This window comes from Heterodontus francisci, chromosome 30 (genome assembly GCF_036365525.1).
Source record: "Heterodontus francisci isolate sHetFra1 chromosome 30, sHetFra1.hap1, whole genome shotgun sequence".
NCBI lineage: Eukaryota > Metazoa > Chordata > Chondrichthyes > Heterodontiformes > Heterodontidae > Heterodontus > Heterodontus francisci.
In genome coordinates this window covers 25,045,884-25,053,605 of record NC_090400.1, presented here as the reverse complement: position 1 = coordinate 25,053,605, position 7,722 = coordinate 25,045,884, and positions in this window count along the sequence as shown.

Genomic DNA, 7,722 nt, shown 5'->3' with positions numbered 1-7,722 from the left:
GTAAGGTTGCTTCCGTTGCTTTGTTGCTACTTATACACTTTTTTTAATTGGTTCTGCTTTTTAATAAATGCAGATGTTACTGCAATTTCATTAATCACAGTTTGGGTTATTTGAATTGTTTTAATGTGAATGCTGTTGGAGAAGATTTAGAAATTTGCCAATAAACCTCATCCTTGGAGAATAAAACTGGCTGAGATGTTTAATTTTTCTTTTCCCAAAAATGTATTTTATTGTTTTGGACAAGGGATTCCCACATTTAAGCTCATGGTTTGATGCAGCATATAAGCTATGTTACAATGTTAAACTATGTTTTGGGTGGCGCAGTGGTTAGCACCGCAGCCTCACAGCTCCAACGACCCGGGTTTGATTCTGGGTACTGCCTGTGTGGAGTTTGCAAGTTCTCCCTGTGACCGTGTGGGTTTTCGCCGGGTGCTCCGGTTTCCTCCCACAGCTAAAGACTTGCAGGTTGATAGGTAAATTGGCCATTATAATTTGCCCCTAGTGTAGGTAGGGGAATTGAGGGAAGGTGGGGATGTGGTAGGAATATAGGATTAGTATAAATGGGTGGTTGATGGTCAGCACAGACTCAGTGAGCCGAAGGGCCTGTTTCAGTGCTGTATCTCTAAATAAATACATATGTTATATATAAGCTATGTTACAGACTATGCAATACCTGTGGGTATAGATATTGAATATCATGTTACACATTTTTGTACCTTCTGGTGGGGCTGCTCAGAGACAAGGGTGGGATCCTTTACAAGCAAGGTGCTGGGGCTCATGGAGTGCCATTGGATCTTTTACACTTGAACAGGTGGACACAGCATCAGTTTAATGCATCATCCAAAAAATCACAAGGACAAGACAGATACTTCTCCCCAACCCAATCATTGCTCTTCCATGTTGAACACCACTTGGAAGAAATATTGAGGGTAGCAAGGGCCTAGAATGTACTCTCGGGTCGGGATTTTACGGGCTCCCCCAAGGCAGGATCAAAGGGGAGGCACAGAGTATCATGACTGGGGGGGTGGAGGGCCTGCCGCCTCCCTGTCGCCCAGTCATCTTCCCGGGGGGCAGGATAGGCTGATGACGCCATTCGCGCTCAGAGGCCAATTGAGGCCCTTAAGTGGCCTATTAAGAACCTCTTCCCGCTACTGCTGGGATCTTACCAGTGGTGGGGGGGGTGGTGGAGGGTGGGCCTCCGCCATGCTGGGAGGATGCCTTGTAGAACAAGCACCCTCCCTACAGGCTTTGTGGGGGGGGTGGGGGGTTGGCCCTCCTCAGTGGGCAATTTGTGGTTCATGGACGACCCCCACCAGGATCAACTTTACCCCCTGGGACCCCTCCTCCCCCTGGACTGAATAACCAAGCACCCATCCCCCATGCTGGGGCCTTCTAGACTGGCCCCGGCGACCCTGTCTCACCGTGCTGGGCCTGGGTCCGAGGCCTCTGCAGTAGCCACTGCTCCTGGTCGCGCTGCCGATGCTTCGGAGCTGCTGGCCCTCTGATTGGCCAGCAGCTCTTGGAGGCAGGATCCCCCTCCCTTTAAAGTCTTTAAAGGGAGGGGAATCCTGCCTCCTGAAACTTTGAATGAAAAAGCCTGGAGGATCGCTTTGAGTGGGGCACAAAAAGGCAGAGGTGGGGATCCCCTTGCCTTTTCGGCCTGGCACCGGGAGCCCCGTCTCCAGTGCAAAATCCAGCCCTAGCTGGGGGACTTCAAGGTCCATCACCAAAAGTGACTGGGGAGCACCACTACTGATCGAGCTGACCGAGTCTTGAAGGACTTATCTGCCAGACTGGGCCTGCAGCAGGTGGTGAGAAAGGGAACAAGAGGGAAAAACCTACTTGACCTCGTCATCATCAATCGACCTGTCGCAGGTGCATTTGTCTGTGAGTGACCACCGCACAGTCCTTGTGGCGATGAAGTCCCGTCCTCACACTGAGGACAGCCTCCATGCTAACTGGAATGGATTCAGAACAGATCTAGTAGCTCAAAACTGGGCATCTATAAGATGCTGTGGACCATTAGCAGCAGGAGAATTGTATTCAATCACAATCTGCAGCCTCATGGCCCTCACTCTACCATTATCATTGAATCCAGGGGATAAATCCTGGTTCATAAAGGAGTGCAGGAGAGCGTGTCAGGAACAGCATGGGACAATGACCATCTCCAACAAGAATTTAACCATCCATCTTAACATTCAACAGCATTGCCATTGCTGAACTCCCACCATCATCATCCTGGGGTTACTATTGACCAGAAACTTGACTAGGCCAGCCGTATAAATACTGTGGCTACAAGAATAGATCACAGACTGGGAATTCTATGGTGAGAAACTCATCTCCTGACTCCCCAAAGGCTGTACACCATCTACAAGGCACAAGTCAGGAGTGTGATGGAGTACTTTGCACTTTCCTGAATGAGTGCAGCTCCAAAACACTCAGGAAACTCAACACTAATCCAGGACAAAGCAACCCGCTCGATCAGCACCCATCCACCACTTCGTCCACCACCAATGCACTGCGGCAGCAGTGTGTACAATCTACTGGATGCCCTGCAGCAACTCACCAAGTGTCCTTCAACAGCACCTTCCAAACTCTCAAACTCTACCACCTATAAGAACAAGGGCAGCAGACGCATGGGAACGCCACCACCTGCAAGTTCCACTCCAAGTCACACACTATCCTGACTTGGAAATATATCGCCGTTCCTGTCACTGGGTCAAAATCCTGGAACTCCCTCCCTAACAGCACTGTGGGTGTACCTGCACCAGATGCAACTACAGCAGTTCAAGAAGGCAGCTCACTACCACCATCTCAAGGGTAATTAGAGATTGGCAATAAATGCTGGCCTTGCCAGCAATGCTAACACCAATAAAAAAAATCCCGAGGCTTTGCATTAGGGAAGAATCATAACAAAAGCATACATTATGCCATGTTGACCTCAATGCCATAGGTTGGTGTGGGGAAGCTGGGAAAAATCAGCCAGAGATCTTGGCCTTAAATGTCATTAACCATTGAGAACATAAGAAATAGGAGCAGGAGTAGGCCATTTGGCACCTGGAGCCTGCTCCGCCATTCAATAAGATCATGGCTGATCTGACTGTGGCCTTAACTCCACTTTCCTGCCTGCCCCCCAAAACCCTTGACTTTCTTGTGGATCAAAAATCTGTATAACTCAGCCTTGAATATATTCAATGACCCAGCCTCCACTGCTCTCTGGGGAAGAGGATTCCAAGGATTAACGACTCTGAGAGATTAAATTCCTTCTCACCTCCACCTTAAAAGGGAAACCCCTTATTTTGAAATTGTGCCTATTTATTTAGAGATACAGCACTGAAACAGGCCCTTTGGCCCACCAAGTCTGTGCCAACCATCAACCACCCATTTATACTAATCCTACATTAATCCCATATTCCTACCACATCCCCACCTTCCTATACTAGGAGCAATTTATAATGGCCAATTTAATTATCAACCTGCAAGTCTTTGGGTGTGGGAGGAAACCAGAGCACCCAGCGAAAACCCACATGGTCACAGGGAGAACTTGCAAACTCTGCACAGGCAGTACCCAGAATTGAACCCGGGTCGCTGGAGCTGTGAGGCTACGGTGCTAACCACTGCGCCACTGTGCCGCCCTATTATGAGGGTTGGACCATGTAACATGATTATGTTTTAAAAATTTTGAATTTCAAAAGTTCAAGATGGAGGTGTACAAGATTATGATAGGTTTAGATAAGGTGAAGAAAGGCTGTTCTCAATAGCTGATCGTACAAGGACTAGGGGACACAGATTTAAGGTTTTAGGCAAGAGATGCAGGGAGATGTTAGGAAGGATTTCTTTTGCAGCGGGTGGTAATGACCTGGAACCCGTTGCCTACATGTGGTGGAAGTGAAGACGACAAATGATTTCAAAAGGAAATTAAGTGTGTACTTGTGGGTAATAAGCTTGAAGGGCTATGGGAATATAATGGGGGAATGGGACTGACTGGATTGCTCTATAGAGGGCAGGGATGGACCTGAAGGGATGAATGGCCTCCTTCTGTGCCATAATGACTTTATAGGCTGAATTTTCCCAGACGGAGGTGGGAAGGCCATAAAATAGTGAGGGAAGACAGGACAGATGCCTCTCGCCTTCCCAATGCCATTTGATTTTGTTGGGGCAGGAAGGCCAAAAACAGCCTTCCTGCCCAGTCCAATTAAGGCCCTTAAATGGCCAATTAATGGCCACTTAAGGGCTTCTTCCTGTTGCTGCTGTCATTTTACCAACAAACAACCTCTCGTGGCCCATGGAGGGCCTCCGGTGTCAAAGGCTGCCACTGTGCAAACAACCGCCCCCTCCCCCCACCCTCAACAACCAGTCTCCCCACTCCCCCTCACCGGGGCCTGCCGGACTGGCCCTGGTGAGCCCGCCCTACTTATCTGAGGTCTGGGGCTCCGGCACTGCTCCTGGTCCTGGGCTTCCTGTAGTAATGCTGATGGCCACTGTGCCCGGTGGCACCACCGGTACGGCAGTGCTGCTGGCCTTCCAATTGGCTGGCAGCTCTTGGGGGCAGGATCCCCATCCTCAAAGGCATGGGGGTGCCAATGGCAAGGAGTTAATTGGCTGCCCGCTGTGGAATTCGGCCAGGGGTTCAAAACAGGGCCAAGGCGGGGTTGCCCTTTGCCTTCCAGCCCGTTGCTGGGACCCCCACCGGCAGGGTAAAATCCAGCCCCATGAGTCTATAAACCACCCAATTCCAACAATATCCACCAGCTCTACCTCCCAGTGTGCATCCTCTGATATCCTGCTGAATGTACCCTGCTTCTGCTCTTCCATCAGTAGCCATACCCCTATTCCCTGTTATTCCCCCCTTTACCCTTCTGAATAATATCTCTCTTTAAAATGTTCCTAAAAACAAACCTTTTTAATTACTCTCTTGGTTAGTGTCCACTACTCCAACTGTAAAGCACCTGGTGGCATTTTGTTGCATGAAAGACGCAAAACAATTGCAAGTAGTTGTTTAGGACCGATCATGTCTTATTAACAATCAAGCATCAGTTGGTTAACCAACTTCTCCCTCACCCACTCATTTGCACTGGCTGATCTAGGTTTCAGCCATTTCTCTATAGTTTCCACCAAAGTTACTATGCGAGATCGGGACAATCCTCTGGAAATTCTATCCCTAATATTTGTAAAAATACAGCAATCCTAACAAAAGTCACCTATTAAATCTCACTTTATCTCAGAGGCCTCAAGACCTTGACGATATACACTGCATACTACTGATGAAAGTTCATTTATTTGATATGTCCAGAATATTGTCAACCAGTCAGCTATAGAGATCCAATTGACACAAACAAATAGATAGACTGCCCATGATTTACATCATGAATCTTATAACATGATTCAGTTATATTCATATTTTAACTGAATATAGAACATTCTCAGTTCTATATGTCACAGGGACAACATCACAGAATCAAACTTCATGATAGTTTTAGTGTAACTTGAGGCCTTTGTATTTGCTAAAGCTAAGCCAGCAAATGTTTTGTATGTGATGTCTTGGATGGATGTCCTCATCAAGGAGGATACAACTACATTGTACATTGATATAGCACCTTTCACAACCTCAGGAGACCATAAAAGCACTTTACAGCTAATCAAGTACTTTTAAAGTGTAATTACTGCTGTAGTGTAGGAAACACTCCTGCTAATTTTGCACACAGCAAGGTTCCACACTGAGATAATGAGCAGATAATTTATATTTTAAGTGTCGGCTGAGGGATAAATATTGGCAGAAACACCAGGAGAACTCCAGTGTTCTTCTTCAAACAATTTTTTTATGTTCACCCAAGAGGGCAGACAGGATTTAGCATCTCTTCTGAAAGATGGCAACGCCAACAGTATTGCACTGTCTCACTATTGCCCTGGTGTGTCCGCCTGGATTTTGTGAGACATGAACCTACACTCATCTAACAGGCAACATTGCTACCATCAAACCATGGCTGGTACCTAATATGTTAATAATGCAGTTCTATTTGAGAGAGAAAGATATACAGAGAGAGACAGTTTCATTCTATATGCACTCCCACAGCTTATTGACTCTGTCCTTTAGGACAAGATTGTTGCACATATTTTATCAAAGTGTCTTTAAACTTTTGAGTTCCTCAAAATGATCAGACCAAGCATTTCCTCAACGGTTTCAACAAAACTCAGGAAGAAGGAGCTTCCATTGCTTGTATCTCTTTAGACCTTGAAAGCATCAAATAGACAAAATCAGGTCGTTTAAGGAACCACAGCTATCATCTCTTTAAAACTGTGATTAGGTGCAAGAAATAAATGTCAGGCTGGAGTCGCCCATCCTGTGTTCACATTATTCAGAGATGCCAGGAAATGCACAAGCAGCATTAAAGCCTTCAAATCTCAACCTGCAAGGTCAAGCAGTAGTGTCACTTTCAATGGAGAACAAAGTGACAGTGCAGTGAAACTGTGGACAGATAAGGCACAGAAAAAAAGTCAGACCAGAGCTTGCTAAAAAGCTGGATTTTGCTGCCACCACTGCCCTGCGTGCTCCAGCAGTGATCTCATGCTTCACCTCACTGTCCAAAATCAACAGGAATTCATTAGCAGCCACGTAGGCAGATTATACTTTGAGCTATCCCTGAGTTCATCTTCTCAAACAGGTCACAGCAATGAGGGCAAAACATAGGAGGATGGCTAAACGAATGATTTACCCCATGAGATCACAAAACTGCTTCTCTAACAATGTTCCCATGACATATTAAACAAGCCCACATCCCACTTTTAGCTGTTATTGTAAATTTCTGGTGTTAAAAGACCTGAATACCTGGCACTGAGTTTTAATTTTAAATTGAGCCTAATGCTGGGCAGTCCAACCAGAAATAATTGTCCTGATAATACTTTCACTGGCTCCGAACTCCCCACTGGATGGCTATATTTAGTTGTATGTTAATCCATCTTTCTTCTCTTGGATAATGTCTTCACAATTCCTTGTACTTTATTATTATTCAGAGGCTCAAAATTCCCTCAGCCTTCCCTTCCCTTTTATATTTTCAGTCTGCATTTGTCCTGTCCCTCTCCCTGATCTTTTCAGCATTAAATGATCCCTCTTGCTAGCCTACATTAAGCGTGTGTTGCACTGACATACTGGGGTCACCCCTAATGCAGTGGAATAACTTCATTGTGCCAGTTCTTGCCCACAAATGCTACTGAAAGCTAAATGGTTTAACAGACAAAACAAAAGCAAAATAATATAGCTGTTGGAAATGTGAAAGTAAAATAAAAAATGCTGGAAATACTTGTACATTAGGCAGCATCTGTGAACAGAGAAACAAAATGTTTCAGAACTCAATTGTTTCACAAGAGTTCCCACTTCGTTACCTCTCTTCCCTTACATGTGAACAAAGTTGAGATAAGTTGTTCTGGGTACTGATCATAGTGACACAACTGTCAGACTATTGCAACTTCAATGACTAGAATACACTCAGTCACTTCATAATAGGACATGAAAATGAACAGCTGATGATGTTACTGCGTAATGACTATCATCCCCAGTTTTATATGCAAAGCTCTGCTGCATTTCCACCTTACATCTGGACTTAGAAAACGCTCCAAAAAAAGCTTTAACTGAAAAAATAAATTCCAATTTCACAACAGAATCTGCCACCATGTTCACACTACGAGCACATTGTAAACGAACAGAAGTTAATTTAGCAATTGCCC